We start from the raw sequence: 12,339 nt of genomic DNA, 5'->3' as shown, positions 1-12,339 counted from the left end.
AAGTCACAATCATTTCCCAGGGCTGGGATTTTAACTGGGCAAAGCATCTCATCAAGTCCTTTAATTCTTATTTTTCTGGGTCCTTTGAAAAAAGCAAAGCTGTAACTTCACCTTGGAAATTAGTTAAGGAAGAATCTTATTATTCAAGAATTTGAATAAACATTTATGCAAATATGTTTATTATTAAAGTAGTAGAAAAACAATGAACAATTCACTTCCTATCTTAAGAGTATGCCAAGTCCCTTTTGTGTGTCCCACCAGTTTCCCACTATACTTTGCTCTCTGCCTTGAGCTGCTAGTCTTTCTAGAATCCACTACTGCCTGGTTTAGGGATGGGCTTGGCCAGTGATGTGTATTGATCAGAGAAGAGGGAAAGAATGAAGTAGGGGGTAGTTATTCTTCCTGTCCCTCCCTGAAGATGACCTCAGGCTGGCTTTGACTTTTCAACAAAGATGACAGAACTTGTCAAGTGATATCCACACACTAAGTACTTCTGAGGTCCAGCAATACACCCTTTTTTTTGCCCCTTGAAGCCTAAGGATAATGATGTATCTCCCCATGGTTTCTAACTCAAGGATAAAACACTATCACTGGACTCTATCCCCATGTTTGCGAATAGTCCTTGTATTGTCAAATATTCTTCAAATTACCCAGTTTAAGCATACTGTCTATTTCACTGTCAAATCTAGTGGAATCAAGGAATGTATTTAAGTAGACTGAACTACAAACTCACTTAACAATAATATACAACATAGAAAGAGATTTACAACAAAACCTGTAAATCCAGTATGAACAAAACTACATAAAAATAAAGCAAATGAAATTCACCGTGCAAATGTAATATGTTCTTCATATTTTCTGTTATAAAAACACATAACATTTTAAATAAAAATTTTCCTTTAAAGATTACTTCAAAGTGAAAAACATTTTAGATTATGCCTAGAGGAATCCAGAAAGTGGAGAAGGCAATGGAAACCCACTCCAGTACTCTTGCCTGGAAAATCCCATGGATGGAGGAGCCTGGTAGGCTGCAGCCCATTGGGTTGACTTAGCAGCAGCAGCAGCAGCAATCCAGAAAGACGTTGACGTAGCAATAGATATAATTCTTGAGAATAGAGTAGGACAAAAAAGGAGAAAAATTAGGGAAAGAAATGGTCAGCTGAGGGAAAATGCTACAAAAAAAAAAAAAAAACAAGCAAAAGTGCTTGTACAAAAATCAAGATTCTGTTCTGTACAGCATGTAGATGGAAATAGAAGGAGGCAAGGAGCATGCCACTGAAAGTAGTACCTAGAATGTGCTTTCAGAATATTCAGAGTTTCAAACATGAGGCTAAAGGTCTGTCATGGCTTGGAGAGAGGTTGGGAATGGCATAAGATGAGCCATAGATGGGTTTAAGAAAATAATAACAAGTTTATTTATTTATTTACTATCTTTTTCTCTTTGTCCAGAGTTTTATTTAATTTACTTTTTAAGTGAAATATAGTTTACTTATAATGTTGTGTTAGTTTCAGGCAGGATGTATAGCAAAGTGATTCAGAGAGAGAGAGAGAGATATATATATATATATACACACACATACATATTGCTTTTCAGATTCTTTTCCCTTGGAGGTTATTACACAGTATTGAGTATAGTTTCCTGTGTTATACAGTAGGTCCTTTTTGGCTATCTGTTTTATATAGTAGTGTGTATATGTTAATCCCAAACTCCTAGTTTATATCTCCCTTTACTCTCCCCTTTGGTAACCATAAATCTGCTTTCTGTAGGTCTATAGGTCTATTTCTGCTTTGTAAATAAGTTCATTTGTATCATTTTTTTTAGATTCTACATATAATCAATATCATATAATAATCTTTCTTTCTCTGTCTGGCTTACTTCACTTAGTATGATAAATCGCATTATTTCATTCTTTTTTTATGACTGAGTAATATACCACTGTGTACATACACCATATCTTCTTTATCCACTTATCTGTCAATGGATATTTAGGTGGTTTGTCTTTGCTACCATAAACAGTGCTGCTATGAACATTGGGGTGCCTGTATCTTTTTGAATTATAGCTTGCTCCAGGTATATGCACAGGAGTGGGACTACAGGATCATATGTTAGCTCTATTTTTAGTTTTTTATGGAATTTTCATACTATTCTCTATAGTGGCTGCACCAGTTTACATTCTACCAACAGTGCAGAATGGTTCCTTTTGTCCACACCCTCTCCAGCATTTATTATTTGTAGATTTTTTGATGATTCTGATGGATGCGGGGTGATACCTTATTGTAGTTTTGTTTCTGTTTCTCTTCTCTACTAATTACCGATATTGAGCATCTTTTCATGCACCTTTGGTCATCTGTATGTCTTTGGAGAAATGACTTTTTAGATCTTCTGTGCATTTTTTGATTGGCTTTTTTTTTTTTTTTTTTTTTTGCTGTTGAGCTGCATGAGCTATTTGTATATTTGGAGAGTAATCTTTTGTGGTTTAAAGATATTTTCTCCTATTCTGCAGGCAGTCTTCTCATTTTATTTATGGTTTCCTCTGCTGTGCAAAAGCTTTTAAAAGTTTAATTAGGTCTCATTTATTTACTTTTGTTTTTATTTCCATTACACTAGGAGATGGATCCAAAAAGATACTCTGTGTTTTATATCAGATTGTTCTGCCTATGTTTTCCTCTAGGAGTTTTATAGTATCCAGTCTTACACTCATGTCTTTAATCCATTTTGCATTTATTTTTGTATATGGTGTTAGGGAGTATGCTATTTTCATTATTTTACACATAGCAGTCTAGTTTACCCAGCACAAGTCATTGAAGATACTGTCTTTTCTCCATTGTATATTCTTGCGTCCTTTGTCACAGATTAATTGATCAAAGGTATGTGAGTTTATCTGGCGGCTTTCTGTTCTGTTCCATTGATCAATATGTCTATTTTTGTGTCAGTACCATACTGTTTTGATGACTGTAGTTTTATAGAATAGTATGAAGTCAGGAAGCCTGATTCTTCCAGTTCCATTTTCCACGCAAATGGAAGTCAAGATAGCTGGAGTAGCAATACTTATATCAGACAAAATAGACTTTAAAATAAAGTCTGTTATAAGAGACAAAGAAGGACATGACATCATGATCAAGGGATCAGTCCAAGGGGAAGATATATTTAACAACAATAACATAATTATAAATATATATGCACCCAACATAGGAGCACCTCAATATGTAAGACAAATACTAACACCATAAAATGAGAAATCGACAGTAACACAATCATAGTGGGAAACCTTAATACCCCACTTGTCAGGAAGCATTTAATAGGAGACTTCCTGTGTGCTGTTTTGGATCTGTCAGGAATCCTCTGTTCCTTATTAATTCCTGAATATTCAGGAATTAAGAGGAGAGGCAAGCCTCTCCTGGGGCTGAGGAATTCAGACATTTCCTTCGTTAGTTTTTCAATACGGTAATAAGTACCCTCTTCCTTCTTATGAACCATACGGTAAAAGTGATTGTTTACAACTTTTTCTCTTTAATATGGATTGCCTATGTTTTGTAAGTCTGGAATTTTAATCTTTATCTTTGCTGAGAATAACTACCTTGTAAGACAGTATATATGCCCACACCATGTTGATTAAAACACCTTTGCTCCATCAGAGCTTTGGTCCCCGTGTCTTGTTTTCATTCTCTCTCTCTCTCAGGCTAATCCTTTGGAGCGCAGAGACCTGTAGTGCTCATTCTCCTGCCGAGGCTTCTAAGACCCTCTCGAGAAGGCACCAATGCACCTTCACCCCATCGAGAGGGCGCCAGGTGCCTTCATGAGCAACACAAGCCCTGTGTCAAAGGACTTTATGGGTTTTCTGTGTAAACCAAGGAATATCAGCCTCTCTTTCTCTCTCCTTTACTTATTGTCGACTCTGGACCACCAGTTTCTGGTCCATTAAAGGACCTCAACACCCACTTACATCAATGGACAGATCATCCGGACAGAAAATTAATCAGGAAACACAAGTCTTAAATAACACATTATACCAGATAGACGTAACTGATATTTATAGGACATTCCATCCAAAAGCAGCAGAATACACAGTCTTTTCAAGTGCACATGAAACATTCTTCAGGATATATCATATGCTGGGCCATAAAGCAAGTCTCAGGAAACTTAAGAAAGCTGACATCATTTCAACCATCTTTTCTAACCACAATGTTATGGGTTTAGAAATCAACTACAAGAAAAAAAGCTTTAAAAAAAACCCCACAAACATGGGGTGGCTAAGCCTTTTGCTACTGAATGACCAATGGATCAATGAACATAAATCAAAGAGGAAATCTGCTACTGAACGACCAATGGATCAATGAATATAAATCAAAGAGGAAATAAAAAAATACCTAGTGATAAAATGACAATGAAAAGACAATCCCAAACCTATGGGATGCAAGAAAAGCGGTCTAAGATGGAAGTTTATAGCAATAAAACCTTTCCTCAGGAAACAAGGAAAACCCCAAATGAACAATCTAATTTTACACCTAAAGCAACTAGAGAAAGAAGAACAAACAAAACTCAAAGTTAGAATAAGGAAAAAAAATCACAAATATCAAAGCAGAAAGAAACAAAATTGACACCAAAAAATGAAAGAGATAAATGAAATTAAAAGCTAGTTCTCTGAAAAGATAAACAAAATTGAAACCTTTAGCCAGACTCATCAGGGGAAAAAGAGCTCAAATCAATAAAATCAGAAATGAAAAAGAGAAGTTACAACTGATATCACAGAAATACAAAGAACCATAAGCATCTGCACTAAGCAACTGTATGCCAATAAAATGAACAACCTAGAAGTAATGAACAAATTCTTAGAAAGGTACAATCTCCCAAGATTGAACCAGGAAGAAGTAGAAAATACAAACAGAGCCAATTACAAGTACTGAATTTGAACCTGTGATTAAAAAGTTCCCAATAAACAAAAGTCCAGGACCAGACAGCTTCACAGGCAAATCATAGCAAACATTTAGGGAAGAATTATGCCTATCCTTCTGAAACTATGTCAAAAAATTGCAGAGGAAGAAACACTTCTGAACTCATCCTATGAGACCACCATCACCCTGATATCAAAACTAGACACAGATATAAAAAAAAAGAAAATTATAGACTGATATCATTGATGAACATAGGTGCAAAAATCCTCCACTAAATACTAGCAAACTGAACTTAAACAATGCATTAAGTACCATACACCATGGTCAAGTGGGATTTATTCAAGGATAGAAAGATTTTTCAATATCCACAAATCAGTGTGATACACCACATTATCAAGTTGAAGAATGAAAACCAAATGATCATCTCAATATATGCAGAAAAAAGCTTTTGATAAAATTCAACATCCATTTACAATAAAAATTCTCCAGAAAAATTCTCCAGAGCCCAGAGGAAACACACCTCAATATAATAAAGGCCATATATGACAAGCCAAGAGCTAACATCATACTCAGTGATTATAAGCTGAAAGTATTTCCTCTAGTTTCAGGAACAAGACAAGGATGCCCACTCTAGCCACTTTTATTCAACATAGTTTTGGAAGTTCTAGTCACAGTAACCAGATAATAAAAAAAAAAAAAAAGAAAGAAATGGGATCCAAATTGGAAAAGAAGAAGTAAAACTATCACTGCTGGCAGATGACATGATACTAAACACAGAAGATCCCAAAGATTCTTCCAGAAAACTACTAGAATTCATCAATTAATTCAATAAAGTTTTAGGATACAAAATTAACATACAGAAACTGGTTACATTTCTATATACTAATAACAAAAATCAGAAAGAGAAATTAAGGAAACAGTCCCATTTACCACTGCATCAAAAAGAATAAAATACTGAGGAATAAACCTACCTAAGGATGCAAGAACCCTGTACATAGAAGACTAAAAGACACTGAGGAATGAAATTGAAGATGACACAATCAGATGGAAAGATATGCTATGTTCTTGGATTGGAAGAAACAATATTGTTAAAATAACTATACTATCCAAAACAATCTACAGATTCAACACAATCCCTATCAAATTACCAATGGCATTTTCACAGAACTAGAACAAAAAATCTTAAAATTTGTATGGAAACACAAAGAACCCCAAATAGTCAAAGCAATCTTGAGTTTAGATTTGTATTTTTGAAGGAAAACTCTCATAGCACTGTGGGGATGAGATGGCTGGGAGTTCAAGAGAAAGATGAGAAAAGCCTGAACTAAGACAGCAATAAAGGAATTACACAAGAAGGAAAAGACTGCAGGAACTTCACTAAAGTGGGATTAATAAAATTTGTTAACTAATGGAAGACAGGTAATACCTAGGGCATGCATAAAACACGTGATACTCTTCTTTGCTGCTTTAGCTTTGAAAAGGGTTCTTTTAGTGAGTGAAAAACAGTTTGCATTTTGTTGTTGTTGTTGTGATTTATATCATATTGAAATGTCCATCTTTATAAAAAACTTTATTTATGAATCTTTCAGTTCAGTCGCTCAGTTGTGTCCGACTCTTTGCAACCCCATGAATCGCAGCACGCCAGGCCTCCCTGTCCATCACCATCTCCCGGAGTTCACTCAGACTCACGTCCATCGAGTCAATGATGCCATCCAGCCATCTGATCCTCTGTCGTCCCCTTCTCCTCCTGCCCCCAATCCCTCTCAGCATCAGTCTTTTCCAATGAGTCAACTCTTCGCATGAGGTGGCCAAAGTACTGGAGTTTCAGCTTTAGCATCAGTCCTTCCAAAGAAATCCCAGGGCTGATCTCCTTCAGAATGGACTGGTTGGATCTCCTTGCAGTCCAAGGGACTCTCAAGAGTCTTCAACACCACAGTTCAAAAGCATCAATTCTTCAGCGCTCAGCCTTCTTCACAGTCCAACTCTCACATCCATACATGACCACAGGAAAAACCATAGCCTTGACTAGACGGACCTTAGTTGGCAAAGTAATGTCTCTGCTTTTCAATGCTATCTAGGTTGGTCATAACTTTTCTTCCAAGGAGTAGGAGGCAAATTTTCCAGATAGAAATTAACGTTTCAGATATTTTATCTCCAGGGGATCTTCCCGACCCAGGGATTGAAACTTGCTTTGTCTCCTGCATTGCAGGCAGATTCTTTACCATCTGAGCCAGATTTTATTCAGTTCAGTTCAGTTCAGTTCAGTTGTTCAGTCATGTCCAACTCTTTGCGATCCCATGGACCATAGAACGCCAGGCCTCCCTGTCCATCACCAACTCCCAGAGTTTACCCAGTCTCATGTCCATTGAGTCGGTGATTTCATCCAACCATCTCATCCTGTCATCCCCTTCTCCTCCTGCCTTCAATCTTTCCCAGCATCAGGGTCTTTTCAAATGAGCCAGCTCTTTGCCAGATTTTATTATACGTTGTCAACTAATTGCAAGAAAATTCGAGCCAATTTACCATTCTAACATTAATGAGTTCCTATTTCAACCTTCTACTGTTAGACTAAGTATTGTCATTTAAACATTCTTTGAGCATTCAGTGGGCAAAAATGGCATTGTTTTTTCATTAATAATTTGTGGATAACAGATAACCCTGAACCTTCCCCCATGTTTTTAAGCATTTGTATTCCCTATCCTTAAAACATATGCTGATGCTTTTTTGCATATATGTCTATTGTAGACTACATATTTTCTTATCCATTTGTATGAACATATTCTGTGTTAAGTATTTTTACCCTTTTTTGAAATATTTATAAACACCTAAGTTTTAAAGAATCATCATCAAATTTGTTGATTTGTTCTTTTGAAATTGGATACACTATTTCTACATTTAGAGAGAACTTTTGGTACCAATGCCAGAAAAAAAAATATATATATATGTATGTATATATTGTCTTAAAAGTTTTACACTAAGCTTTTTAATCCATCATGAATGCATTTTGGTATAAAGTAAGTTTCTAATATAAAATAGGTAAGCAACAGGATATATTCTACAGCACATGGAAATTTAGCCATTATTTTCTAATAACTTTTTTTTTTTGAAAATCACTCAGTCGGGTCCGACTCTTTGCAACTCCATAGACTATACAGTCCATAGAATTCTCCAGGCCAGAATACTGGAGTGAGTAGCCTTTTTCTTCTTGAGAGTATCTTCCCAACCCAGGGATCGAACCCAGGTCTCCTGCATCATAGGTGGTAGAGTTTAATACATAAAATATTGAATCACTATGGTGTACACCTGAAACTAATATAATCCTGTAAATCAACTATACTTCAATAAAAAAAGAAAGAAAAGGTTTAGTTTCAGATGGAAAAATTAAAATTAAAAAATGCAATGTTTACAAATCCATGTTGGTTTTTTTTCTAAATAACTCACAATTGTCCCAAAACTATTTATTTTTTATTCTCTCTGCATTGATATTCCAAGCAGATTTTGTGTTATATTACACTATCATGGATATTAGATCCTATTTCTAAGCTATTCTATTTACCAACTCAGTCATCTTTTTTTTATTTTTGCATATCACTTCCAAATCAGGTTCTAATATCTTCAAGAAAAGGAACTGGGTTTTACTAATGCTTGTATTTTCCATAGGCCCTATCACTTTACATGTAGTAAATGTTCAATAAACATTAACATATTTATTACATAAATGTTTAAATTGAATATCCTGCATGCAATTTGCAAAGAATTTCCTCACCACTGTAAAAGGCTACATTTTTCAAGGTGAAACATGAAGTAATTTTGAAATTGGAGAAGGGGGATGAAAATGAAAGCATTCCAAGTTTTAAAATGCCATGTGAATTTGATTAGAATAATTTAAATTTTGTAGTGACTTCATTCTCCAGAGGCAATGTGATCATGAGAAAATACTTAGAGAGAGAATTTTAGTCGTGGGCTTACTCTGAATTACCAAAGCTCAGAAAAGCTTTAAGCTGTGTAATGATGTGCAAATCAGTCCACATACCATTGTGGCTCAACAGATGAACTATGTCAATGGTGAAATGTTGTCTTTACAATGTCTGCTGATACCTTTATTTGGGAGAACCAGCTGTGAATCCTTAACACTGCTATACATTTAGAGTATTGAGCAATAAAGCAATAAGATTTAAAATATATATTCATTTCTCCTCTTGACTGCATTTGAGTTTAAACGTGCTAAATGTTAAATAAAATCAGTATTAAGTAAGTTGTCCCTGTCATGTACAAATATGTGAAGCTTTCACACAGTTATTATATCAAATTGTACAGGATGACTTCAGGCTGAAAAGACTGCGAAACAATCTGTTTGATTAAGAAGACATTAAACTAGACCATCATAAAGAATGCTAGGATTACAAACTTCTATATAAAGACATGCTCACTACATCTATTAATGTGGGTAAAGAATTGTATAGTTCCAGAAAAGGAAAGTTATGTATTCAGTAAAGCCAAAGATATTTGATGTTATTTTTATGACAATATGCAAGTCTTGAAATAAGTATTTATGTATTTTCAATGTTGTTTACATTGTAAAATTAAAACAACCTAAATTACCATTACAAAAACTCTTGGGATAATATGTGATGGATTCTAACATGTTTCATTCCCCTTTGATTCTCTTTTTAGAGTAGTTTTAGGTTCCCAGCAAAACTGAATGACAAAGTACAGAGGGTTCCTTTTTGCTCCATACCCTCCCATATTTTGCTTCCCCGACTATCGACATTCCATTTCACAGCAGTACAACGGATGAACCTACACTGACATACCAGTATCACCTGAAGTCCAAGGTTTACATTAGACTTCACTCTTGCTGTATTTTACGTGGAATGTACAATGACATACATCCACCACTGGAGCATTATACAAAGAAGTTTCACTGCTCTAAAAATCTCCCATGTTCCATCAATTTACCCTTCCCTCCCCTTTTTTAACCTGGCAACCATCTTTCTCCTGTCTCCATACTTCTGCTTTTTCCAAAGCATATTGTATGGTTGGAATCATAGAGTATGTAGCCTTTTCACATTGCCTTCTTTTACTCAAGAACATGCATTTAAGGTTTCCTCATGTCTTTTCATGGGTGGATAACTCAGTTCTTTTTAGTGCTGTATAATATTTCATCATCTGGATATACATTGTGTATTTATCCATTCATCTGAAGGATATTCTGGTTGCTTCTGACTTTTAACAATTAAATAAAGCTGCTATAAATGTCCCATGTGCAGGTTTTTGTGTGGAGATAAGTTTTCAACTCCTTTTGATAAATAGCAAAGAGTACGAGTGATGGATAATGTGAGCAGGGTGTGGTTTAGTTTTGTAAGAAATCACCAAACTGTTCCAAAATGGCTCTGCCATTTTGCATCCCCACCAGTAGTGAATGAAGGTTTCTGTTGCTCTACAGCCTTATAAGCATTTGGTGTTGCCAGTGTCTTAGATTTGGAACATTTTAATAGAAGCATAATGATACCTGGTTTTAATTTGCAATTTTGATAGCTATTTTAATTTCATCAGTGCATAAATGAATAAATTCAGTCTCAGGAAAATTAAATAATTTGCCCAAGATTCTACAGCTACTAAGTAGCAGATTAAAAATTGTTTTTTAACAGATTTCAAAGCCCTTGTGCTTTTTATTCTGCAGGTTGCCTGTTAGCTAGACAAGAATAAAATTCAAATTCACATATGGAGAATACCACAGAGTAGTTTCCAGACTGATTATTACTTGTTTTAGTTTAGGTTCCTCTAGAAGAGGACCCTGAGATAAGGAAATATCAGGGAACAGTGGAGAAAGGAAGGAGGGAAAGGCAGTGAATGAAGGATGTTTGAATACACTTATCTCTATGGGCAACTGCAGCTTAGTCCTACAGGGAATCTAGGGAAACAGTGCTCAGTATTACTCAAAATACAGTGTGTGACAGTACCAGTGTTTGAACACATCCAGGAAAAATTATATATATAAACTACAAGCAATAACTTAGAAACTTTGATAAAAACTTGACATTTTTATAACATCCATTTTTCTAATAATTCATTTTACTTTTTTTCCAATCCATGATAGATTGAAAATGAAAAACTGGTCCCCAAATCATTTGAGAAGCACTAATATGAAACACAAGGCCCAATGTGACTCCTTTCAAGAAACAAGGGAGCCGGGGTATTTACATCTCACTTCCCATCAGGTCAGCCCTTGAGACTGTTCAGAAGTGCCCATTTCCCAGCACTTCTGGTTGGGTGGAATGAAGTAATATGCCTGTGGTGGCACATGAATGTCATTAACAATGGGGTCTGCTACAAACTTTATCAATAAAAAATTTCACAAAGCTAATAAATTAATTAAAACATCACATCTCTATAATCATCCTAAAAATGAATTAAAGGCTAAATATGCTTTAATTTGCTACATGCTACATAGAGAAAGATAATAGGAAGCTAGAATTTGACTATGCACAGATAAAATATTTCATTCAAAAGCACCCATGAAAATAAACAACATTGCCAAGCAAAGCACTGGTTAATGGGTAGGGTAGCTAAATTAAAGCCATATCATGAACAAAATCCAACTGTAGTATAAAGGAGTAGTCCATGGAATTCAGGCTATCTGAGTAATGAGTATTTGTCACTTTACAGGGCTTCCTTCAGCAACCTAAGATAATTTTGTTATCAGCTTGTTGAAATATTTTATTTTCCACTAAGGAAGCCAAAGGCAAGAGTTATTCCTTCCTTCTCTCAACTCTCAGAAAGCCAGAGGACTGGCATGTGAATAAAGACCTCAAAAATTAGATACTCTCAACCAGGATTCTGAACCTCTAGCAAGTGGTCCAAAGATGAAAGGATGAAAACAAAGCATTCTTATTTTTTGGATACTTAACTGCTACTAGTTACACCTTCCCTGGTTTCTGGCCTTATTTAATCCTAGGCTCTCAGCCTTCTGCTGATTCTGTGAGCTCTGAATTTCCTTGCAATAATTTCCTTTTTTTAACTTATGACAGTCTGACTCTCTTACTTGAAACCAAAAGTCATCACTGATATGAGGTGGTGGTGAACAGTCAGAGCTCTGACTCATGCCGGCTCAGTAATTCTCTTGAAGAAGTGAAATCAGTCTCTTCACCAAGTTGTTTTTTAGTTTCCACATTTCTACAATCGTTTTAGTTCAGCAGTGTTCTTTACGTAAAATTAGTCTGTGAGATGTTCCCTGAATAAAGGATTCTTCCTTTGGAGAATCTATTTGCATGTTGGCCTATTTAGTGCTAGTTGCTCAGTTATGTCTGACTCTGCCACCCTAGGGACTGTAGCCTGCCAGGCTCCTTTGTCCATGGAATTCTCCAGGCAAGGATACTGGAGTGGGTAGCCATTCCCTTCTCCAGTGTTTCTTCCTGACCCAGGAATCGAACCTGGGTCTCCTGA

The 12,339-nt window shown here is 35.6% G+C and overlaps 1 pseudogene; it reads right to left on the bottom strand.

Moving 5' to 3' along the window:
• LOC113890920 overlaps positions 1 to 11,998 on the bottom strand; it is a 77,222-nt pseudogene extending 65,224 nt beyond the window's left edge.
• Positions 11,999 to 12,339: the final 341 nt, after the last annotated feature.

This window comes from Bos indicus x Bos taurus, chromosome 4, assembly GCF_003369695.1.
Source record: "Bos indicus x Bos taurus breed Angus x Brahman F1 hybrid chromosome 4, Bos_hybrid_MaternalHap_v2.0, whole genome shotgun sequence".
In the NCBI taxonomy this organism is placed as follows: Eukaryota; Metazoa; Chordata; class Mammalia; order Artiodactyla; family Bovidae; genus Bos; species Bos indicus x Bos taurus.
The sequence above is the reverse complement of the archived record's forward strand: the minus strand, read 5'-3'. Positions and strand labels throughout refer to the sequence as shown.